The sequence below is a fragment of the Macaca thibetana genome, chromosome 10 (assembly GCF_024542745.1).
Source record: "Macaca thibetana thibetana isolate TM-01 chromosome 10, ASM2454274v1, whole genome shotgun sequence".
NCBI classification, from domain to species: Eukaryota; Metazoa; Chordata; class Mammalia; order Primates; family Cercopithecidae; genus Macaca; species Macaca thibetana.
The window spans coordinates 34971326-34997651 of NC_065587.1; the positions used below are offsets into that span (position 1 = coordinate 34971326).

The 26326-nt window shown below is 35.5% G+C and overlaps 1 pseudogene across 1 annotated transcript in view; it reads left to right on the forward strand.

Moving 5' to 3' along the window:
* LOC126929777 (putative ankyrin repeat domain-containing protein 20A2) overlaps nucleotides 1-16864 on the forward strand; it is a 42712-nt pseudogene extending 25848 nt beyond the window's left edge. Inside the window, exons 11-16 of the transcript XR_007717260.1 lie at nucleotides 1920-1948; nucleotides 2041-2113; nucleotides 8113-8183; nucleotides 12089-12252; nucleotides 13611-13791; nucleotides 15284-16864. The product of XR_007717260.1 is annotated as a putative ankyrin repeat domain-containing protein 20A2 (transcript). The remainder of the gene's footprint in view (nucleotides 1-1919; nucleotides 1949-2040; nucleotides 2114-8112; nucleotides 8184-12088; nucleotides 12253-13610; nucleotides 13792-15283) is intronic.
* The last annotated feature ends 9462 nt before the right edge of the window (nucleotides 16865-26326 follow it).

Consider the following 26326-nt stretch of genomic DNA (forward strand, 5'->3'; position numbering starts at 1 on the left):
CAAAAGTGGTCAGCCATGTATGGCTATAATTTAGTTTTATAGAAAATGTTGTAACCTCATGGGATAGTATCATATAGGTCAAATTAACATAATTGAAAAGAAGAGTGTTGGGTGATTTATGGAGAAGAAATTAATTAGAGAAGGTATTGCCTGATTAAAAGTTCATTAGGAACACTATGGCTTATAATGTAGTATTAAATTCAGGGACATAATAGGGAAGAAATTGAGGCTAGGCCAAAAAGGGCAACTAGGGTAAACAAATATGGAAGCATATCAGTGTAGAACAGGGCATTCAAATTCTCATGAATTAGTTGAGGAGCTTCTGCAAAATGCACATTCTGATCGATTCTGCCTTTCTCATGAATACTCAGGTGATGTTGGTGCTGGTCCTTGGACATAGCTCTGAATAGCAAGGGAATAGCCTTCCTTTAGCGAAATCTGGAAAAAGAACCATTGGACAGCAATTTTAAAAATAGCAGAATCAAGGGAAAGCATTAATTTCCTTTTATTTCTGAGTGTGATTCTAGCCATAGGGGAAGGAGAATGAGATGAAAAGAGAGATTACAGGTGTATACTATTGCTGAATACAGATGTAAACAGTGGTCACAATTATCCATAAAAAGCAGTTAGGAAGGGAAGCACGACAGATCTAAAAATCACTTTTTCAAAGGAAGAGGGATTGTGAAAGGACAAGGAGGGAGGAAAGAAAGACATTTGCTGGGGTCTTGGGAGTTAAAGCTAAGTAAACTTGAGACAACTCACTTCCAGTTGCTTCAGCATATACCCAGTCTCACAAAAGAGGTTATTGCTGTGGGGAGTACTGGAGGCAGGAGGGAGTGCTAGAATTCGGATAAACCACAGCAGCTCATCTCACTTCATAACTGTCAGGTCTCAGAGAGAGACGTCTCATTGACATGAGTGAATAAGATGTGATTAAGTTGCATATAGATACTTTGGCTAATTTTTTTTCGAAACAGTCAGTTCTTTGATATGATAGGTGTTTTATAAAAATCCTTTACAGTGTAAGATATATACCAAACTTAGCTAATTTTAGAAGCAATAATATTGTAAAATTCATTCTGTGAATACCAAAATTGTCATTTTCAATAAATATTGCACTAATTTTGCAATATGAAAGTGTATTCGTATCCAGCAAGTCTGTGGTAATTCAATGTTTTCTTTTTTGATAAATGTTTTGATATTGGAAGCTTATTCTACACGGTTTGTTTGGTGTGTTTTTTGGACTGCCTTGCATGAGTGGATCAAGGAGCTCTAATTTAAGGCCAAACGAGGAGATAGGAGAAACGTAGGTGCTGCAGTAGCCCATGCGGTCATGGGAAAAATGAGTATTTTGATTAGCTGTCATTTCATAAGTGTGTATCCTAGCTGATCAATTTAGAACACTCTCTTTAATGAGAGGTGAATTGCACATTCATCCGAACTGTCATCTCAACTGTGTATTCCTCAGTGACAGGACAGGGGAATTTGTTTGTGGTGTGCTGGCAGCCATGCCTCTGATGTGTTGAGTGAAAATACTCTGTACACTCACCATCAGCTTTGACATTGATTCCCTCAGGTTTGATTTGGTCCTCTGTTTAATGGTCTGTTTTCTCCTCATTAGTCCACGTGTTCACGGTGCTATCCATGGTTTTCTATTTTATGTATAGGCATTAGAAACATAATCTCACTATTGAAATGTAAACTGTGTTTTAGGAATCCTATATTCCTATTTTCCTCATATTTCTGTCATGTTGCTGTCCTAGGCAATGAAAAGATGTCAAGAAGAACCTCAAAACCTTAAGTATTTTTATAGCCAGGCATGAAAACTCAGCTTGATAGTAACACTGCATGAATGTTTGGTTGGCCCTGTCATACTCATACTTACATGTAATTGATGACATATCCCCTTTGCTTTGTAGAGCCTCCTGCAAAACATCCTTCCTTGAAGGTAATTAATTATGTATATTTTTTGAATCACTAACTCCATATTGTATAAAATATATATGATTTATGAATCATTTTCTTTTAAAAGCCTTTCAGCCTAGCACTGAAATGGAAGATCCTGCTGTGAAAGGAGCAGTACAAAGAAAGAATGTTCAGACATTGAGAGCAGGTACGTTTTCAATACAAATGGAATGCTGGAAATAAGTACATCAAATGATTGAAAGTACTGACATTATTCTTAACCCCTAATTCATTGACATAAATGTTATTTGTTGGTATCTACATTTGAATAAAAATAAATTTAGAAGCATAAAAAAGATTTTAAAAATGTAAGCTGTAACTCAGATGTTTCTGTTTTAATGTTTTGAATAGCATAAAGTTTTCAATATAAAATTTTTATACTTGTCAGGGATTCAAAGCAGCGAATTTTGAAACTCTAGGATATTTCCAGTGAGTTATGTGCTAGTTGGAGTTCTGATCTTTACCTAGAGGAGAGCTTTGCTTATTAACGTGTCAGTTTCTGTTTTAACTTTAGAGACTTGCTGCTAGTGTTATTACACTGATGATCTGAAGCCAATCAGATGTTCCAATGAGCAGACTGTGTGTGTATGTGTATGTGTATGTATAGGTGTGTGTATGTGTGTGTTTGTGGCATCTTTGATTATTAAAAATTAGGGAAGTATTTATTCATTTATAACTGGTAGAGTCTTTTAAAAGGGTTATTTTGAGACTTTTTGGTGTTAAGGTTTTTGAAACATGATTGCATAGAGGCTACCAACATCATAAATCGATTGTTTTTCATTTCAATGCCCTTTTGAAATCTTTAACTATATTGTGTGATGCTCAGAAATAATATGCAGAATTTTTTATTTGTGTCCTAAAATGGTATGTGAGTGAGTTATACACTTTACATACCTTTCTGCCACTTTCTTTGGTGTGTTTTGTATTATTTTCCAGATGCATCCACATTGACATGATTATCTCTGGTTTAATTCATTTTACACTTTTCATTGTATTCCCTTAAACCACTTTACCACATTTAGTTAGACTCTCCTGTTGCTGATAAATGAAGAAAGAAAGAAAAATAAAAATAATGTCAGATTAAAAAGGCTTTTGTTTAATCAGGTTGTACCTATTCGTGTTTACTATACAAGAGTTTAAAGCTGAAAAGTTCAGAGTGCAAGCATGCACCGCTATAGTTTATGAATGTCCTTAGAACTATGATTCATGAGCCTTTAGCCTCTGAAGTTAGGACAATTCATTTCTCTGAAGAAGTTTGCTGTGCTGTTCTCAGAGAAGAAAACTGAAAAGAGCAAATGGCATTGTCTTATTTGACCTCTTGGACATCCTTGAATGAAACCGAAACTCCGGGGATACTCAGATCAAAATTCAGAACTAATGTTTTGAACAATATATATAGTTTGTGCATGTCTAGTGATCATGAGCCCTTGATGGTGAAATGAACTTTCAAGTTTCACTTTTACATTTTTTTGCTCTTTTCCTTGACTTGTCTTAAAAGCTTAAATTCAACAGTTTTATTTATACAGAAACCGGGAATAGAACTTGTTAAATATATTTCTGTCCTGTCTCACGGCATTGTGTATGCTTCAGATCTAGTGTGAACTAGACTTCTTTTTGTATGGGAACAATTAGGTTTTTGTGTGTGTGTTTGTTTGTGTTTTTGAGACAGTCTTGCTCTGTCACCCAGGCTGGAGTGCAGTGGCTCAGTCTTGCCTCATTACAACCTCTGCCTCTCGAGTTCAAGCAATTCTCCTGCCTCAGCCCCCTGAGTAGCTGATACTACATGTACATGCTACCACACTCTGCTAATTTTTCTCTTTTTATTAGAGAGAGGATTTCACCATGTTGGCCAGGGTGCTGTCCAACTCCTGACCTCAGGTGATCTCCCCACCTCAGCTTTCCAATGTGCTGGGATTACAGGTGGGAGCCACTGTGCCGGCTACAGATAAGATTTTTTAAGGCTATTATATTTTATGCAAATCTTTGGTCTATGTTTAAGGCTTCATATATGAATTCTGAAGGTATTCATGCGTTGAGGGAAGATGAAAGCAGTTTTTAATTTAATGTATATTCATTGAAATGTTTTTTGAAGTTTTTGTCTCTAGTACACAGAAACACAAAATAATGTCATGGGTATTTCATCTTAATGTGTTTATGCACAAAGTTAGTTATTCAAATATTTTCTTATCTCTGAAGAATCTTAATTATTAAAAAATTTCTCGTGGAAAACAAAATATATAATAGACATCGTTGAGTGATTCAAAGTAAATTGTAGTAAATAACAAAAGCTCAGAACAAAGTGAGAAATTCTAGTTAAGTAAACTTGTCTGAGTTAATAGCAATTACAGGACTTGTAAAATACATTAGACCATGAAGGAGTAGTGTGTTTGTGGGGTAGAGGACAATATGGTACTGCTTCAGTGAAGAAAGAATTTTTATACTTCATTATAATTTGTATTACTATTTACATTCTAATGAATGAAAACTTGATTTTCAGATGTTTTAGATTATATTTCTACTACTTGAACCATCAATAGTAAGACTTTTCAAAAATTTGGGAAGTTGTGAGTTGATGATAAATATCTATCACCATCAGTGATCAAAAATCAGACAGCAACTACAAACTTTGGACACACAAACTTCGTAGTTAAAGAAAGGCTTAATCTTGAAGCTGTGTTTCTATCAGGGAATTATACTCTTCGTTACCTGTGTGAATCACAGCTATTACAGTAGAAAGAGAGCAAGGAAGGGAAAGGAGCATAGAAAATTTTATTCTAGATTCCCTCGGTTGGCTTCATGCTACCGTAGTTCTGGCTTGTAAAGTCATTTTGTGGTCAAATGTACTTTGTGTTTACTCCCCTTATGCAGCCTACAGCCAAACATAATGCTTCTTAGCAAGGCGTTTGTATTCTTCCTTTAAGGAAAGCAACATACAAATAACAAAGAGAATGAGGAGAAAGAGTAATTTCATTGAGGTTAGTATTTAACATAAATTTGTGTGTGGGTACCATGATTATATTTAGAATTTTGGGCCTCGATTGGAAAATGAAGTAGATGTCTACAGATTTCCTACTCAAACACAATTTGGCTTTGATTCATTTTTACATCTCTAATTGTGCAATTATTAGGTATAATTATATGCAGTGTCACTAAAAATACCTTCCCAAACCAAATATTAAATGATGTCTATGGCTTTCTGTATTATAGTATTGATTTTCCCAATATTAATGGGAACCATTGAGCATTTGCCTTGTAGTGTCTCCTTGGCTGTACTCACACATTCCATCACCTTGTCTTAATGGATGGATAATCATGCACTAGGAGTACGGGTTTTCATCAGAGCTGTATCATTTCAAGATAACACATGAGCATCAAATTTAATTCTGCTAGAACACACAGTCTGTTGATTAACTGCAGAACTATGGGGTCTACTTTACATACAAGTTAAATTCAGTGCCTTTAATCAGTCATATGATCAGGTGAACAGTAATAAATTATGCATTATTTTTTCACTCCTATAGTTTTAATTTCTTTTTCCCTTTATGTCTAGAATTAACATTTTGTTTTATAAAACCTTATGGTAATCTTCTAGAGTAGTGATGACAAGCCATAAATCTAAAGTTTCTTACCTATGCAAATGACTTATTTGCTTCTATTTTCTCATGAGCTTCGTAGATCCAGCAAGCAGAACTTTTAAAACAAAATCCCCAAATGTGGCTGGGCGTGGTGGCTTGTGCGGCTGGGCGTGGTGGCTTGTGCCTGTAATCGCAGCACTTTGGGAGGCCGAGGTGGGCGGATAACCTGAGTTTGGGAGTTTGAGACCATCCTGACCAACATGGAGTAACCCATCTCTACTAAAAATACAAAAGTAGCTGGGCATGATGGCACATGCCTGTAATCCCAGTTACTCGGGAGGCTGAGGCAGGAGAATAGCTTGAACTCGAGAGGCAGAGGTTGCGGTGAGCTGATATCGCACCATTGCACTTCAGCCTGGGCAGCAAGAGTGAAACTCCATCTCTAACAACAGCAACAACCATGACCACCACCACCACAAAACCCAAATGCATTTTCTTGGCACAGTAAAACTGAAACAGAAAAAGTATCAAGTAAATACAAGTAACTGAAACAGTTTATGTGTGTTATTTTACTTCTCATTTGATAATTTTTGTAAAGTAATGAGCAGCATGTATTTCTTTGGGGACCCAGATATATATATTTATTCATTCAATAAAAATTCATTCTTATAATGGCCACTGATACTTATATTCTAAATATTTCTAAAAACATCTCCTCAGACCTGCATCATTTGCAACATTGCCTTATGTTTTATCTTTGTTCATTTATTTATATGCCTCAGAATTTTATGCTCCTCACAGTATTTAGAGTTAATTATCTCTAATGTAAATAGATCTGTGAACCACTCCTGAATACCTAATGTCCAAGCATATTAAAGGTTTATATAAGGCTTTCAGAAACTGACTTCTGGGTTGGGCACGGTGGCTCATGTCTGTAATCCCAGCACTTTGGGAGGCTGAGGCAGGTGGACGATTTGAGGTCAGGAGTTCGAGACCAGCCTGGCCAACATGGTGGAACCCCATCTCTACTAAAAATACAAAAATTAGCAGGTGGTACTGGCACCCGCCGGTTATCTCAGCTCTTTGGGAGGCTGAGGCAGGAGAATTGCTGGAACCTGGGAGGCCGGGTTGCAGTGAGCCGAGATCATGCCACTGCACTGCAGTCTGGGAGACAGAGTAAGACCTTGTCTCAAAAAAAGAAAAGAAAAAGAAGCTGACTTGTGCCCAAATCTCCATCCGTAGCCCTTTCCCCATCTGCCTTTTTCTCTGGAATTACTGAGCTGCTGGTAATGCCCCTCTCACCATTCCTCTTTTGCAGAGAAATACACATGCTCTTGGAGGCTTCTCTCCCTCTCTTGGTGCTGCCTGGCATGTGCTCATCCTTTCCTGCCCTCCGCCTCACTTAATCTGGCTAACCTTACTCTCTAAGTCTCAGCTCATGCATGATCTTTAGGAAAGCCATCCTTGACAGCTTTTATTTTCCTTCCTTATACCCCAATGCCTAACACTTAACAGGAACTCAATAGCTAATTATTTGGCAAAGTTAAGACTGTTTATACAAAGATGATTCAGAAGATTGCCTTCTACAGTCTAGCAGCAAAGGGGATCGACATGTAAAGACATGATGTGCAGTTGAGGTGGTAAAGTGACACTAGAAAAATTGACAAAGTACTAAGGGAGCCCCAAGAAGCAGAAACGTGTGTATGTGGAGAAAGATAGCTAGAATCAAGGAAGACTTCACATAGCATTCTGAGCCTTTTTTTTTTTTTTTTTTCTTTTTCTGTTGCTGGAGACAAGTTCTTACTCTGTCGCCCAGGGTGGAGTGCAATGACATGATCGAGACTCACTGCAACCTCAAACTCCTGGGCTCAAGGGATCTTCTCACCTAAACTTCTTGAGTAGCTGGGACTGCAGGCACATATCACCATGCCTGTCTAATTTTTTGTAGAGTCAAGGTTAGCTATGGTTCCCAGGCTGGTCTTAAACTCTTGGCCTCGAGCAGTTCTCCCATTTTGGCCTTCCAAAGTGCTGGGATTACAGATGTGAGCTATTATGCCCAGCCTACATTCTGAGTCTTAAAAGATGAAAATACATTTTTCAGAATTGTAGAACATATGCGATGTAAAAAACGGGGTGCACACTAATTACAGTATAAACAACAATAATTTTGCAAATTATTAGTAACTGCCAACTCAATTAGTGTGTTGTTAAAAAGATACTGTTATGAAGTACAGTAAAGTGTTACATTGTATATTTTGAGTGTATTTTAAAATTTTGTTTTGTTTGCAACACTTTTGTTTATCTACGTTGGGTGGAACAATTTGTGAGTGACCCTGAGATTGTGTATGGCTTGAACCTGGCGGTATCTAGTGTCTCCCCAAGTGGTTTGTTAAAGTTTTGGATAATTAGAAGTATTTCTTAAATAAGTAAATATTTCAGTAAACATTAAGCTTCATTTAAACTCTCAAAATATAAAATACAAAGAAATTTTATTCTCTATTTGTATAAAGATTATAGTATTTTTTTAACTGTTCTTAGTTCATTTGAACTAAACCTATGAATTTTTCAACAGAAGAAGACTTACTAGTGGCTTCAGAGGAAGAACGAGAAAGGCTTGAAAGAAGTGAAAAGATGCAACCACAGGTATATAAAAATTTAAGTTTCTTGTCTAATATTGGTGGGTTTTTTTTTGCTTTAATAACAAAGTGTAGTCCAAATGACATGACCTTTTAGACTATACCTTTAGAATCCAATAGATCATAATTTTAAATTTAATTTTTAAAACATTTAACCACTTATGAAACTTAAGATATTCCTACCATCTGTGGTAACTCATAGCTGTCTTCACCTTTGGAATTGAGGCAAGAAATTTCCAGTATTATCTCGCTCTTTTATTTTTATAACCTTACTCATAATACAGAAGGTAACATGAAATATTGAGTCATATTACTAAGGAATAGAAATTATGAACAATTTAACAATGATGGCCACTGAGTTAAACTAATGTTAAAGGAGTCATCATTGCTAGTGGTTCAAATTTTGCAGTTTCATATTGCTGGTCACCAGTGCCGAGTTTAAAGATTTATTCTGTTTTGTGGTTGCCAGTTGACTTCAGTGTTTGTGTTCAGGGAGTGAATGGGGTCATAAAAGTCAACCCAGTTGTCTGTTAAGAGAATTATACCTTGCAGAATGGGACCGTTGGTGTCAGGGTACAAACAATAACTTTATTTCAGCATAAATAAATAGTAAATATTACTAAAATTTTAAAAATCCATCCGCTATCACTAGCAGAACTTAGAATATATTAGAAGTGGATATAAGCAGAAAATCTATCTAGATACATAACACTATCATAGTTTATCATTTGAATTAGAACTTAAAATTTTGCTTCCCTTTCTGATTGGTGTTCAGTTTGGCTCTTAATAATTTTGTGTTTGCCTAGTCTCTAATCTTCTAATCTTCAGAAATATAAATGCACTGTAGGGGCTCACCGGTATGCTGAGGTAACATCTTTTTAAGAGAGGAAGCTTTTATAATACCACATATCATCTTTGAATTCATTTCTGGTAGATTTAACACATAATAAGTTTAGTCCAAACAAACACTGAGAGTTTCAGCTTGCCGATTCATGTTTTTCTCCTATGTTAAGCCAAGGCAAATTATATTTCACTTTTTAGTTACAATCCCATAATTTAAGAGTAGCAACACATAGATTAAGTTTCACAGTTAAATTTATTTTTGGATATTTCTTTGTTTATACTTGATTAAAGCTATTTTTAAAACATGCACTCTGACAGAAAAGACATCTGAGAAACAAAACAAGCAAATTAGTTTTCCACTTGTGCACCTGTGGAAAAAAAATTTCTCAGGAACCAGAACTGGGTAGGAATTGTGATAAAGGGAATATATCTGTATATTCAGGACTTCCTTTAAAATTCATTACAAACAAGTTTAAGCTGAATATTGGTGACAGTTTTGAAAACTCCCAAATTACTGCTTGCCCTGAGGAAGAGCTCCTACATAGTAACTATAAAGAGGGATGAACTTAAAGAGAGTGCCCTCTAATCTGATGAATCATGTCCCTGATTTTGAGGAGGAGCTGCATCTGGAGGGTCTAACTCTGTAGCATTCCAGGCAGTTCCTGACAGAGGAAGTCCATGTCAAATATCTTTTCATTCCATTCACACTCCAGGTCCCTGAAATACAGTTACCAGTTATCTTCTAAGCTTCATTTAAATGAAAATAGATCAGACTAAGAAATGATAACAAACTAGACACATAGCTTGTTTCTAACACAGATGAAGAAAATGTTTGTAATGATAAAAATTAAGGAACCCAGTAATTATGATTGAAAGAAAGAGATTAAGAGTTTAACATGCAAATGGCAAAAAATAGAAAGCCAAATACCACTAATTGGAAATTAGACATTAGGCATTGGCCTCAGTCTAGAGATCTTGAAAGTCTTTTTAATTTGTGGTTTACCCACCCCAAAGAAATGAAGCATATGATTCAGATAGAAAGCCACAGTAAATCTGCTGTTACAGATACGTATAAAAACAGAAAACCAATACAGTGCTTGTTCCAGAAGCCACTATATGACAATCCCAGTGCTAATAACTACAAAAGCGTGAATCTTGAATTATAAAATGTGAGTTATTCTCTACCACATAGTGAGAGAACATAAAAAGTATAGCTAGAAGACTTACAGCAAGATATTCCAAGGTTTAAGAATGAGGTAGGCATGTTACAAGTTGAGTTCCTGGCTTTGGAGAAAGAGACAGTTCAACTTCGGAAATACAGAGGTTCACTTGCTGCTTCCCTTTTTTCTCTTTATCAATTATTTGATTCAGTCTAATTTTCTATTCAAGAAAATCTCATGTGTACAGTTACAGGGGGTTATCTAAATGTGTAATTATGTGTCAAAGTAGATTAGTTCTCCTATCTAAATAATGGTTCTGGAGATTGTTCTCATCATGTTTGTTCATTAATCAACCTAAGTCTCATCGTCAGTCTCCCAAGTGGCATATGGGCTGGGAAACTAATTCAGCCGTGTACCATGTGACCTTTTGAACCAGATAAATAAAGAAATTGCTGAAGAAACAAGGTCTAGATTCTAGATTATTTTTTTCTGTATTCATTTAGAGATGAATTACATTATTTAATGATAGAATGAGAATACAATGGGAGGGAAGCAATGACTGAGAAGAGCCACAAAAACACATCTAGCCTTGAGAGTTACAACGACTATTCCCAGCCAAAGGAGTCTGTTTAATGTGTTTTCATGCGTGCAAGTTTATCTGCTTAGCTCAAACTGTTTGAACTTACAGTCCCATCATGGTTATTTCAAATATTTTTGAAAACAAATATATATTTCCACATACTTTAAAACATTACCACTCTCTAATATTTCTGTTGAATCAGACCTTTATATTATGTTGTTTAATAAAATATGGTAAGTTTTGACATGTATGATTTTTATCATATAAGAAGCATAACTTCTCAACCCAAAATTTAGCATTTGACTCTTTAGTAGAAAGTTGAGTTCTGTAGATTGTGTTCTAAAGATGGACAACAATCTGGAGTTTTACTTCTTTCAAAGTAAAGCAGATGAGGCCTTTTTCCACCCTCTGGGGCATTAAATTGCTTTGCTTCAGTTAGACTTTTAATATATCTAATTTGATAAATTTATCTGGTAATTTATGTAATTCAGGAATATGAAATTGTATCATATTATTTGGTGCCATGAAATGCTAGGGAATGCCACCTTAGGAGCTTTGGATGAAACACTGAATATGTCTTGATTGGTTTGACTCCCATTAGCAGTAGATAATGGGGCTAAAGTAGGTAACTGTACCATATGTTTTCCACCTATAAACTTTTGTGGTAATTGAATGTGAAATCTGGGAAGCGTCTTGTTTTCCAGAATTCTGCACTAGAAGGTCAGCAATGTCACTCTGCTTTTTGTGTTGTGGCAAACTTTTGTTCCCATAGTTCAGAGAGCACCTTTACTTTTTTGATATCCCAGGATTCAAATGAAAAAACAAAAGAGACATGAAAGGCAGTGGGGAAAAGAATAGCTTAGTGCTGAAAAGGGAAAGCTTCTTTAAGCTTCTTTACTGTTCCCGAAGCCCTACAAGGTCACATCCTCTTAATCTGGCTATTTCATGTAAAATCCAGGCGGTAAAGACAGAAGACATATGTTATGTCTGTGTCTTTTTATTTCTCTGTTTCTGCCAGTCAGATAGCATAAAAATTTATATCGGGTAGCAAAGAGTGGATGGGAATAAAAGCACGAAGTGGAGAAGAGCCCTTGTTGAAATTTTGGAAAATTCTTCTATTCACTCAAACAGAAATGAGCAGACTTTACAAAAATATTTCACTGATGAAATAAGAATATCTTACAATTATCATAGTTATGTATAATGATAAAATTAAATTAAGCCCAAAATATTTTTATGATTAAAATGGTGACAACCTGAATCAAGTGAAAAAATCAGGGAAAAAGGTTTTTTTACTGAATAAAATAATTATTTATTATTTTATTAAAGGTCAAAGAAGGAAATAATACAAACAAAAGTGAAAAAATACAACTATCAGAAAGTCTATGTGATTGCACATCTGCTGCTGCTGCTGGCAGATTAACCCAACAAAGAAAGATTGGGAAAACATAGCCTCAGCAGTTTCCCAAGGAGGTGAAGGAAGAGCATGATAAGTAAGCCTGTAGCGGTGGTTTTGTTTTTTGATTTTTTTTTTTTTTTTTTTTTGAGATGGAGTTTCTCTCTTGTTGCCCAAGCTGGAGTGGAATGGTGTGATCTTGGCTCACCGCAACCTCTGCCTCCTGGATTCAAGCAATTCTCCTGCCTCAGCCTCCATAGTAGCTGGGATTACAGGCATGTGCCACCGTGCCCAGCTAATTTTTTGTATTTTTAGTAGACATGGGGTTTCACCATGTTAGCCAGGCTGGTCTCCAATTCCTGACCTCGGGTGTTCTGCCCACCTCAGCTTCCCAAAATGCTGGGTTTACAGGAGTGAGCCACCGTGCCTGGCCACCTATTGCAGTATTTAACAGCAGGTAATTGTCATTGTGCTATAAACTAATTCAAAATTAGACTAATATTCTTTATGATTAACAAGTTTTATACTTTTACCAGGGATATTTAGCCCTGTCTGGTAATCAGAAAAATGCAAATTAACATTAAATAAGATACATTTTTAAAAGTCATGCTGATATTTAAAAAGTAATTACTAGTGTTGGCAAATGTGAGGAAAAAGGCATTCTCACACACTGTTGGTATATGAAATTATTAAATTATTTCTGAAGGGTGACTTAGTGCTGTGTATCAAAATTTCAAATAACCTGACATCCCTTTAACTCAACAACTTCACTTCTGGAACTAGATTTCACAGGAAAGCATAACTTGTGTAAACATATACACATTTATTAAGGACATTAATTATATATTACACATAATGAACAGTAGGCCAATAAATATATAAAATATATGTAATAGCAAGGTGAATTGAAAGTATTAAGAAAGAAATATAAAAAGTATGGATATGTTAGACTCTTTAGCCTAGTTTTGGATTACAGTAATCTGCAGATAGTTTGTGTGAAAGACATCTGAAGGTGCCATCTTATACCGTCAGTCATAAAGATTAAAATTTATTTCTGGTGAACTTATACACTTGTCAATAAATAGTAACTTTAAAAAATTAGTTAATTGTCAATGATCTTTTTAAATTAGGGAGTAATTATGACTGTGTGATTTAAAAAGGTAATTTTGAACTTGTAAGTTTACTGAATAATCTCCAGTATCCTTTTTTATAATATATACTAGAGGGACTAGAAACACAAACTTTAGCAGAATATTCTTTCCTTACTACTTTTCAAGTATATGCATTCTTTTGAAGATGTTGAAGTGAGAAATTAAATATCTGAGAACTAGAAAGGAAAAATAATCCAGAACATAGAAATTTTGTTAGGATAGTAGCATATGAAGAGGTAGATCAGAAGATGAACTTTTTATTTTTTAACAAAATGAATTTTAAGATAAATGTCTTTATCTGCAGACGCACCTTAAAACAAGAAAATGAAGAAAAAACAAATATTAATATGCTGTACAAAGAAAAATAGAGAAGAGTTAGAAAGGAAGGAGAAACAATGTAAGAAAGAAGTTGAAGCAAACAACTTGAACCGACTGTTCAGTCACTAGAGATGAAACCGAAGACTGTAAGAAATACTCCAAATCAGGTAAATCAATCTTTGGTAAAAATTCTGTATTTTAAACTTTATTTTAGCAATGTTACTTATAATATCCCCTTGATTTAATATATATTATTTAGGTCTAAAACAAACCAGAAATGTTATCTCATTTTTAAAAATGAATGATGACTTTTACAGGTACAATTATTAATATTTATTATAAATCTTGGCATCCACATAGAATACTATTTTATTACAAAGAGCTTTTGAAAACAATTATATACCATAATATACACTTAGTGATAACGTATTGATAAAAATTTTGTTCCCAGTAAAATTGTTCCTTTTTCTTTCCCTTATTTCATACTGATTACCTAATATTATAAAGAAGAAACAAATTATTGCAGTCACAAATAATCTCATAATATTCTAAGAAGAGTTCTATAAATTTTATCTTATTTACTATTGGTGTTTTGAAATAAAAGTTTTGTATTGATATATTTACATCGCAGAAGTAACTGTGATCTGTTGGAGAACTAGAAGTAGAGTCAGAAGTCCTGGGGAAAATCCTGTAGCTTGCTTATATATATATATTTTTTTGAGGCGGATTCTTGCTCTGTCGCCCAGTCTGGAGTGCAGTGGCACGATCTTGGCTCACTGCAACCTCCGCCTCCCAGGTTCAAGCGATTCTCCTGCCTCAGCGCCTGAGTAGCTAGGATTACAGGAGCCTGCCACCACACCCGGCTAATTTTTGTATTTTTAGTAGAGATGGGGTTTCACCGTGTTGGCCAGGCTGGTCTAGAACTCCTGACCTTATGATCCACCCACCTCAGCCTCCCAAAGTGCTGGGATTACAGGCGTGAGCCACCGTGCCTGGCACTTGCTTATATTTTTAACCTTTCTTTTTCAAAATTGTGGTAACTAGATGAGTTCATCAATGAATGTATATAGGAGTGACTAGTATAATGTCTAGATTTATGATTTAGTAAATGTAATTCTTACAACTGACTATAAAATTGTTAAAAGAGTCAAATTGCAATAGAATATTATCAGTGAAACAGAAGTATAATAACTTTGGGAAATTTTATCTGTCCAAATACATGTGAGCTAAGATTCTTACTATAGGGTGGTGAATGGGTTAGATATTAAAGTATAAATGCAATTTTTTTGATATATTTTAATTTAATCAAATTTGTTAATGCATTAATTTCTGCTTTTGGGTTTGTGGTAATTCAGGGAAAGGCTCTTCCAATTCTGATATTCTTAAAAATTCTCTGGTGTGCGTGTGTGCGTGTGTGTGTGTGTGTGTGTGTGTGTGTTTACTTTTATAAATTCATTGACTTTAAATACATTTCTGAACTTTTTGGAATTTATGCTCTATAAGGTTCAAAGTTTTGCTTCAACTTTTTCTCCAGTTGGACATCCACTTACAGTAACCTTGTTAGTGTATGGATGTGCAGTTTATTCATTCCCTTCAGAGGTAATCATGATACGTTATTTTATTGAGTACTAGGTAAAACTTTCTTTTTGTTGTATTTAGGATTTTCGTAATCGTGAAGAAATGAAAGATCTGATGGATGAAAATTGCATTTTGAAGACAGATGTTGCTATACTCAGACAGGAAATATGCACAATGAAAAATGACAGCCTGGAAAAAGAAAATAAATGTCTTACAGACATTAAAATTGTTAAGGAAATAAATGCTTACCTTGAAAAGAGTATAAAACTCAATGAGGAAACTAACAAAACAGCATTCCAGTATTGATACAAGAGCTTCATGATCTCAAGGCTGAGAATACAGGGCTCAATTCCAAACTGTTGAAGGAAAAAGAAAGCAAGGCAAGACTGGAAGCTGAAATTGAATCGTATCAGTCTAGACTGGCTGCTGCTATAAGTAAACACAGTGAAAGTGTGAAAACAGAAAGAAACCTAAGACTTGCTTTAGAAAGAACACAAGACGTTTCTCTACAAGTAAAAATGACTTCTGATATTTCTGAAGTAGAAGATAAGAATGAGTTTCTTACTGAACAACTTTCTAAAATGCAATTAAATTAATTACCTTAAAAGATAAGTTCCGTAAGACAAGAGATACTCTCAGAAAAAAGTCATTGGCTTTAGAAACTGTACACAATGACCTAAGCCAAACACAGCAGCAAATAAAGGAAATGAAAGAGATGTATCAAAATGCAGAAGCAAAAGTGAGTAAATCCACTGGAAAGTGGAACTGTGTAGAAGAGAGGATATGTCAACTCCAACGTGAAAATCTGCGGCTTGAACAGCAACTAGACGATGTTCATCAGAAAGAGGATCATCAAGAGATAGTAATTAATATCCAAAGAGGCTCTATTGAGAGTGGAAAGAAAGACCTCCTGCTAGAAGAGAAAAATAAGAAGCGAATGAATGAATATAATCATTTAAAAGAAAGTGTCTTTCAGTATGAGAAAGAGAAAACAGAAAGAGTAGTAAGTGTCAAGGAAGATAAATACTTTCAAACTTCTAGAAAGATAATTTAAACATTTGGTTCTGGATACATGTCGAACCCAGTTGAATATAAAAATCAATAGATAAAAAGTGTGTTTACCATACTGTATAATTCCATTTACATGAAACATCTAGAAAAGATAAATGTATAGGGACAAAAAGTAGATTAATGTTTACAAAGGGTGGGGCTGGAAGCTGGTAGTGACTGCTAATGGGTATGAGGGATCGTGCAGTGATGGAAATGCTCTAAAGTTGGGTTGTAGAGATGGCTGCACAACTCAGTAAATTTACTAAAAATCTTTTAACTTTATGTTAAATTCTATAGTATGTAAATTATATTTCAATAAAGCTTTTTAATAAAAAAAAGAAAAAATGTGTTTATTATATCAACTTAGAAACATACCTTGCTTCCAGGAAATAACAGGTGGAGCTGAGAGATGATTTACTTTGAGAAAAGACATTGTGTCACCTATGAAATTTTATTAGGCACAGAGTCATATTTTAAGGTAGATAGTCCTGTGCTGCTGAAGCAATAATTTTAATGTCTTTATGTTGCCACATGTTAAGACCATGATGAAGGTATAAATGGAAATGTTTACACCTGAAATGAGTATTTTCAAATTAAAATTTAAGTAAGTGATTTGCTTTGTCACTTAATTCTAGATTCCCCAGATGAACTGAAGTGTATTGCTGTGTCTTCTAATACCTTCCTTTAAGTAGCTTTTTATATATTTTAGTTGGTATAAGCTTTGTTATTATTCATATTAATTTAACTTAAATCTGAAAATGTGAGTCTCAAATTACGTATTTTTATGACCACATAGTGTTTTAAAGGCACCTACTTGTTATAAAATTACAATTTAGGATAAATGTGGTAGATTTTAGCAAAACCATATTTGATTTGGTCTTCCCACTGGAATTTATAATTTACTTTGAATATTTTTATTAATAATTAGCTCATAATTTTTATTTCAAGACTCAATGACTATCATTTGAATATAACTTTGTCCAGTACAAAGATACTGTAGCTGCCTGTGATTTATGAGTTAGGCATTAGATTCCCATTTTCAGACTAAAGAGGGGTGGCAGGCTTATGTACAGTGGGAATGGAGTGAGCACAGGAGGGAGTTGTAGAAGCTTGAAGTCAGAGAGGGAGGTAGAGGCCTGTTTACCTAGGGCCTCAAAGGCCATTGGAATTTGGCTTTTATTCTGAGATAGGAATCTGTTGGAAGGATTTGAACAGGTGATTGAATATGCTAGGAACTTTGAGGTTGAGTTGAGCTTCTAAGATGATCAAATGGTGGGATGAATCTGTTGTGTTAAGTAAGAGAATACCAATTTGGCAGGAAGGTAACACATTCTGCCTCCCTCGCTGAATTCAGTAATAAATAAAAGTGTGTACATGTGATGAAAAGAAAGTGAATTGATGTGTGTGGTGATAATTTTCAAAGTAGGTATATTCGAGTTAAATGTTACTAACATAATAAGAAGGCAATTTATAAAATCAGTAACAAAAATATTTTATCAGGTGGTTGTGAGGCAACTTCAAGAAGTGGCTGATCCCCGTAAAAAATTAACTACGTTAGAGTCTCCACTGGAAGGTACATCACATTGTCACATTAATTGGGATAAGACACAGGCCTCAAAGAAGAAATTATTTCAAGTGGAAAGTCAAATATGTATGGAATTTAACATGTCGACAGTTATTCTGTAGCTGGTTGAATTATATAACATGTTTTAGGATACTGATTTTGGCAGAAGCTTGGTTTTGTATTTTCATTTTAATTATTTCCATTTTACTATCTTTATAATGTACTTATTTTTTTATATTGTGGCTTTCATTCTACCATTTTGTAAAACCATTGCATAACTTTTCTCTTACAGTATGTACCCTTGGAAAAATTAAGAATTCTACATCCTTCCTCACAGAAAATTGACTTTTTTCCTGTTCAACATATTTTCAAGTAATTTTTGTATTGCGATGATGAGGCAGGCTAGATTAAATCAGAGGGGAAGATTTAATGGAATGTTCCAGAAAATTGTCTTATTTCTTCACTTTTGTGAATGGACACAGAATCTGTATCTATTTATTTCACAGATTCTAGGTTAACTTGTAGAGAAAGGCCATTATACTATTCTTTGAAATGTACATGTTTTATGTTAATTTACAAACTATTTGAAAAGTTAGGCATTCTCTTTATCTTTTATTTAAAATATATTATAAAAGTGTAGAAATACTTAGATCTGATATAGTATGTACATCAAAAATTGAGAGCTGAGAAAATTATCTTGATCCTGCCATTGGATTTTAAAAACAGTTTCACTGAGATATAATTCACATATCAGACAGTTCAACCATTTAAAATGTGCAACTCAGTATCTATTAGTATATTCACAGCATTTTTGTCACCCTGAAAAGCAACCCCACATCTCCTAGGCATGACTGCAGCCTTCCTCCATGTCCCTTCACCTACCCCTGTTGTGGGCAACCACCATCTACCTTTGTCTCCATAGGTTTGCCTGTTTTGCATATTTCACATACATAGAGTTCTACAATATGTCGTCCTTTGTGACTGGCTTTTTCACTTAGCATAATGTTTCCAGAATTCATGCATGTTTTAGCACACATTGATAGTTTATTTCTGCTTATAGTTAAATGATATGTATTGCATGGCTATACTTGTTTTCCATTCATTCATCAGTTGATGGACCTTTAGGTTAGTTTCCACTTTTTAGCTATTATGAAAAATGCTGCTGCGAACATTCACTTACAGGTTACTATGTGAACATGTGTTTTTATTTCCCTGCTCTTGGACTTTATCCTCAGAGTTAATTGGGCAGATATCAGCACTTGTCTTGCTCATGCTAGCCTTTCTGCCTTCTTAGTTTCTGTTTATCTAGCCTCATTCATTCAGACCTGTCAGACAATTTTTTTGTTTTCCTGAAGCTTTCTCTGACTGTTCTGACTCTCATTGACCTTATGTGTTAGCAATTGTTGTCTAGTCTGTGCAGAAGAACTTAGTCCTTAATTTTTACATGGCTTTTATTTTTTTATGGAAGATAATGTTCTCTCATTATAAATTTGCTTAATAGGGGAATAACATATAATAGGTATGCCACCTATCCTTGCATAAATTGAAAATATTTTAGCTTAGAAGTTTTTAGCATACAATTAAATACTTTATACCATACCAATTATTTCTTTTTTGAGACCTTGACACAGTAAGGTTTATATTCTAAATGTATTTTTAGCAATTAACTATCAAATCTAAACCAGTTAGTCTAATAAAGGAGAATCGATCAATCACATGTTTATGTTTTTCTCACTATGAGAATCTAAATTGGCCTTTTTTCACGATGCAGTCAGAACTGTCTTTCTGGACTGCTACCAGTTTGTCAGCTGAACAGTTCTGGCTGCAGCTTGTCTGATGAATGATAGCACAGCCCCTCAATCTGAGTGCTCAGCAGAATGCTTGTGAAGGCAGCACCACAGCAACAGTTGGTCAGAGGGAACTGATTCAGGAACTTCAATTTAGCAGTAGCATCCAGGGTTTTTGGCTCAGTGTCTTTAGCCTGTCTCTGCTGGTTATGTCAGTTATGTGCTATTCAATCCAGGAGGTGCTATCTACATGGTAGTACATGCATAGTCATTGCCTACTGAGTCACACAGAGAGAAAAGTTATAAATATATGCCCCCATTTGCTGCAACTCTCAGTGATGAGAAGAATGATTGCATGCAGTTATAGGAGACCACTTCCATTGGCATGCCACCTGCCTAACATACACAATTTTGTTAAGATACACAATTCAATTATTATGCTAGGAACAAATATTTTTGTAGCTCACTATGTTCCATGTACTCTTCTAAGTGCTTCATGTTAGTCCTCAGTTAAACATTAAAAAAAAAATTAAATACTTAGCTGACGCATGGTGGTGCATGCCCGTAGTCCCAGCTACATTGGGAGGCTGTGGTAGGAGGATCACTTGAGCTTGGAATATTGAGGCTGCAGTGAGCGGTGATGAAGCCACTGCACTCCAGCCTGGGTAACAGAGCGAGACTCTGTCTCATAAATAAAAAGTTTTGTATAGATTCCCATAGAAGTGAGTTAGACATCAGGCTTAGAGTTATTAGCCACTTTGATGTCTGCCTTGGGAGTAAAACATATAAGGGACAATATTAAACCATCTCAATCAATAGCCTCTAACTTCTTGAGAATGTTCTTATTTCATGAATTTCTAAGCAAGAGACTACCTGGATTAAGACATTTGGTGGACACCATTTTGAGATGAAGTATCTCGATTAGGAGGAAGGGAGACCTCTAGTTGACTGGAGCTTCCCAATGATATAGCTGAGTGTCCCCCGAAGAAACTTTAGAACAAGACTTTCATCATGCTATATCTCTATGGCAAAGGAAACTCTTTAAAAGAAAACAAAGGCAAACAAGTGATAATCTGATGGAAAAAAAGGGCTGGGTGCTGTAATTCCAATATTTTGGGAAGCTGAGGTGGGTGGATTACCTGAGGTCAGAAGTTCAAAAACAGCCTGGCCAACATGGTGAAACCCTGTCTCTACTGAAAATATAAAAATTAGCCAGGCTTGGTGGTGGGCACCTGTAGTCCCAGCTACTTGGGAGACCGAGGCGGGAGAATCACTTGAACCGAGGAGGTGGAAGTTGCAGTGAGCTGAGATGGCACCACTGCACTCCAGCCTGGATGACACAGTGTGACTCCATCTCAAAAAAGGGAAAAAAGGGACAAAGTATACTGGTCCAAAAAAGAAGAAAGAAAGAAAAAAGGGACAAAGTATACTGGTCAGTATCATAATGGTGAGACTGTCCCCCTTTGAGATTAGAAAATAACAGTATACTCAAAGTAATATCAATAAGAACCAACAGAATAGACAAGAATAGAATATACAAGATTCACTATCTGCAAAAGTAATCTGCACAAAGTAGCAATGTATGAGTGTGTGGTTGAGAATATTGTCTATAATATGTGTACTAGAAGGAAGAGGCCTCAAGATAAAAGGTCAGAGCTGGAAATGTAGATTAGAGAATCTAGATCAAAGTTTTGAGATTTTAGCAGTCCTGAGAGAATTTAAAAAGTGGAATAGCAGCTGAGCGTGGTGGCTCAGTCCTGTAATCCCAGCACTTTGGGAGGCTAAGGCAGGCAGATCATGAGGTTAGGAGTTCAAGATCAGTCTGGCCAACATAGTGAAACCCTGTCTCTACTAAAGATATGAAAAATTAGCCGGGCGTGGTAGCACATACCTGTGATCCTATCTTCTTGGGAGGGTGAGGCAGGAGAATTGCTTGAACCCAGGAGGTGGAGGTTGTGTTGAGCGGAGATCGTGCCACTGCACTCCAGCCTGGGTAACAGTGGGAGACTCCATCTCAAAAACAAGAACAACAACAATAAAAACAGAAAGGCATAGGGCCGAACAACAGGTTGCTGCATTTAGAAATAAAGTGGGGTCAGAGGAGCAGAGGGAGCATTTGGTCACTGCTCGCAGTTGCTGCTGAGTAAAGCAGGATAAAGTCCTTCATGACCCTTGGACTTTTTTATTGGAATTATTAAAAATTAGATTTCACTGTTAAAAACAACTAGTGATGAAAAATAGATTACTGGATGAGACCATGTGTCATAGAGTCCAATGGAAGGGGAGAAACAGGAAAATAGAAAAGCCACAAAACGTAGACAAAAGTTGTGTTTTTGTTTATTATAGAAAAAAAAACTTTATTTAAAAAGAAATGGTTAAGAGAAAGGGAAAAACTGAAACCTATGGGTGAATACTTACAGAGAATGACAGTATTTAGCTCAACCTGAAGACAGATGAGGACCAAAAATGTAATGAGAACTAGATAAGAGTTTTCTAAAAATCGTCTTAGTAAGATGTAATTTAAGAAAAGTTGGAATATCTTAAACTATTAATGAAAATGTTTCTAGAGCATCTTAAAAACTAAAATGTAAATATAACTACTCCTTTTTTTTTTACTAACTCAGTATTTTGTGTGTAAAACCCCTCATTTGTAACAAACATTTTTGACAGTTTAAATTTCAGAAAAGATAATGATGAAAGTATGAATCATTTTTAGCATTTTGAGAAAAGTGACTAGTTTTAAAATCTGCCCTTATTGGCATCAGGTTTATAAAATGCACTTTATAGCCCTGCCTAAATACATATTACTCATCAACTTATGAGAAATCATATTTTTAAGATAAAAGAGGGTCTCTGGATTTTACAAAAATAATTTTAAACACTTTTTTTAAGCCTGAAGAAAAAAATGAAGACTTAAGAAAACTTTTTGAGTTAGTATCATCACTGGAGTATAATGTGAATCAAATAAGAAAGAAAAATCATGAATTAAAAGAAGAGGCAACTGGGTTTGATTTTAATGTTGTAGAACATGTTAATCCTTTATTAATTGATTTAACTATAATTTTACTTGACTATAATCAAGATACAAATTCATTTTATGTCTACATTTTCATAATTAAACGAATTCTACTTTAAAATGTATTTCAGAAACTCACAACACAACTTTATAGGCATGTGCCTCATGGGGGGCGGGAGTCAGCTGAGCTGTTGGGGCAAGGTTGGGATGAAAAAATTTATATTAAAAATATGTATATAAGAGAAACAACATAATCTGAAATTATTTTAGAATGCCAAAATATACTTATTTTATTTTTATTTTTATTTTTATTTGAGACACAGTCTGGCTCTGTCTCCCAGGCTAGACTGTAATGACGCCATGTCGGCTCACTGCAACCTACGCCTCCAAGCAATTCTCCTGCCTCAGCCTCCTGAGTAGCTGGGATTACAGGTGTGTGCCACCATGCCCGGCTAATTTTTGTATTTTTAGTAGAGATGGGGTTTTGCCAAGCTGGTCAGGCTGGTCTTGAACTCCTGACCTCATGATCTGCCTGCCTCAGCCTCCCAAAGTGGCATGAGCCACCGTGCCTGGCCACTTATTCTTTAATGATTTTGAAAACAATGACAAAGCTTTGGACAACGTCAAGTGCACTCTTCATTATCTAGTTTGAATTTTTATTTCTGAAGATACTTTTGCTGTCTGTGGTCATCTTTTCTTCCTTTTGTAGTATCCTCTGCTGCATTCAGATTCTTTAAAGAAGACCTATTTGTGTCATTCTTTAACATCAAAATTTATCTTGATATGTAGCTTATATTTTGTTCTGCTTCTTTTTCTTTTAGATATAAAACAATGGAAATTTACTCATTTTACACAGATACCTCCGTTCTATACATGAAGTATATGTGTTATTAAACTTCTGTCTTATGGAAATAAATTCCATATGTATATAAATATATGTATAACTTAAAAGTAAAATGAGCATTCATGTTTTGATCACAGATTTTTTTTTTTTTGAGACGGAGTCTCGCTCTGTCACCCAGGCTGGAGTGCAGTGGCCGGATCTCAGCTCACTGCAAGCTCCGCCTCCCGGGTTTACGCCATTCTCCTGCCTCAGCCTCCCGAGTAGCTGGGACTACAGGCGCCCGCCACCTCGCCCGGCTAGTTTTTTGTATTTTTTAGTAGAGACGGGGTTTCACCGTGTTAGCCAGGATGGTCTCGATCTCCTGACCTCGTGATCCGCCCGTCTCGGCCTCCCAAAGTGCTGGGATTACAGGCTTGAGCCACCGCGCCCGGCCCAGATTTTTTTTTTAAATGGAATGTGTCTTTGAATCCCTGAACTCAGCTACTTTTCTGTTTATTTACTGAGCACTTAAGTTGGTTTTCTGATTCTAATCGACATTTTTCTGTCATTGCCTTTCTCTATATGGTTTTGTATCTCTTTCATTTTGTTGACATTACGTCAGCAAAGATCTCTAGATCTCTTCTTCAAAGTCTTTAAATCATTACACGTCTCTCTGCCCCTTTCCTTTTTTCTAAAACTGCCTGTTTCCTTTTTCTCCTTAACTCAGATATTAAAGATGTTTTCTTATTTCTCTTTCTACATTGAATAATGTCCTTGATGCTTTTTGTGTGTACTTTTTTTTCTTCTTGGGGAATGTGGTCAGTGGGTATCAAAATTTATTTTTGTGTCTTTTTCAAATGTTATGTGTTTTACTTTATTATCTTGGTTACTAATCTCTGGGTTATGGCTTATATTTAGTAATAGGTTATTTTATCTTAGCATACCAACATGGATATGAATAGTTTATTTACAAAAAGTGGATGGTTAGGCCAGGTGTGGTGGCTCACACTTATAATTCCAGTACTTTGGGAGGCCAAGGTGGGTGGATTATTTGAGGTCAGGAGGTCAAGACCAGTCTGACCAACATGGTGAAACCCCATTTCTACTAAAACTACAAAATGAGCCAGGCGTGGTGGTACACGCCTGTAATCCCAGCTACCTGGGAGGCTGAGGCAGGAGAATCACTTGAATCCAGTAGGCAGAGGTTGCAGCGAGCTGAGATCACACCATTGCATTTCAGCCTGGGCAGCAAGAGTGAAATTCCATCTCAAAAAACAAAAACAAAAACAAAAACTGTAGGGTTATAATACCGCTTTGCCTGCCATATATGCCATAAAATGTTCTTCATATTATGTATCTAAGATTATAATTTCATATAGAATGCTTCCAAACTATGCTCAGTTGAAACTGAAAGGATCATAGTTTATAGATTTGCTTCTTTGATATGCCATGACATAATATCTGTTTAAACAATTATTAAATATTTACTCTTAAAAATACTTACTAATTCTGTGCATTTCTGCAGATATAAGAAACTCCTGGAAATGGCAATAAATATGTTAAGTGCATTTGGAAATGAAGACTTCGGTTGCCATCGAGACTTAAAAACAGATCAACTGAAAATGGATATTCTGATTAAGAAGCTAAAACATAAGGTAATTTTTTAAAAAAATTTATTTTATCTTAAGGTCTAGATTACTTGTGTGAGATATGCAGGTTTGTTACATAAGTAAACGTGTGCCACGATGGTTTGCTGCACCTGTCAATCCATCACCTAGATATTAAGCCCTGCAGGCATTAGCTATTGATCTCCATGCTCTCCCTCCTGACCCCAACAGGCCCCAGTGTTTGTCGTTCCCCTCCCCAAGTCCACGTGTTCTTGTCGTTCAGCTCCCACTTATAAGTGAGAAAATGTAGCGTTTGGTTTTTCGTTCCTGCGTTAGTCTGCCGAGGATAACAGCTTTGAGTTCATCCACGTCCCTGCAAAGAGCATGATCTCATTCATGTTTATGACTCCATGGTGTATATATATCACATTTTCTTTATCCCATGTATCACTGATAGACATCTGGGTTGATTCTATGTCTTTACTATTGAGAATAGTGCTGCAATGAACATACAAACGCATGTATCTTTGTAATAGAAAAATTTATATTCCAACATACGGTAATTTTAAATCAGTTTTGGGCTTAAAAGTCATGTAATTTGGGAAAATATTAATAGTGGAAAAGCCCAAATTCTGTCAAAATATGTTGAGAAAATAGAGGGTAAATATATCTTTTCAGACTTTAAATGTTTCAGGCTTTTAATCTTCCCCATATCTGGGAAGACCTAGAAGGGGAGAGACTGGGTTACATTAATGAGGGCCATTTGAATCTCTTGGCCCTGCAGCAGCCATTTCAAAATATGTAAAAAGTATATATTTGGGGTTAAATATTTTGATTTCCTTCAGCAGCTTCTCTCTGTGATGCTGTACCAGAATCAGGTTAGAAAGTAAGCCACATTATAAGAGTTAATAAAAACCCATCTGATGAGATTTTATAGTTTGAAGCATGCGATTCCTAGACCCTTTATTGGGGCCAAAGGAAACAAGGTCTTATTCCTCAATATAAATCTCTCAGTGCTTTAAGCAGTGAAAGATTTTTCATTTAATTTTACAGACTTGATACTAATAAAAAGGATAGTTTTTAAAATACAAATTTTTTTTTTCTATAAAAAGGACATGCTGTTGATTCTCTTATGTCTTGAATTCTGGCAAGTGATGTGAAACGAAGCAGTACCTGTCTCCAGACCACTAGTACCAAATTAATTTGTGTGGGAGGGGGGTGGTGCGTAACAGGTTTATTGAGAAATCTTGAACACACCATGCAATTTACTCATTTAA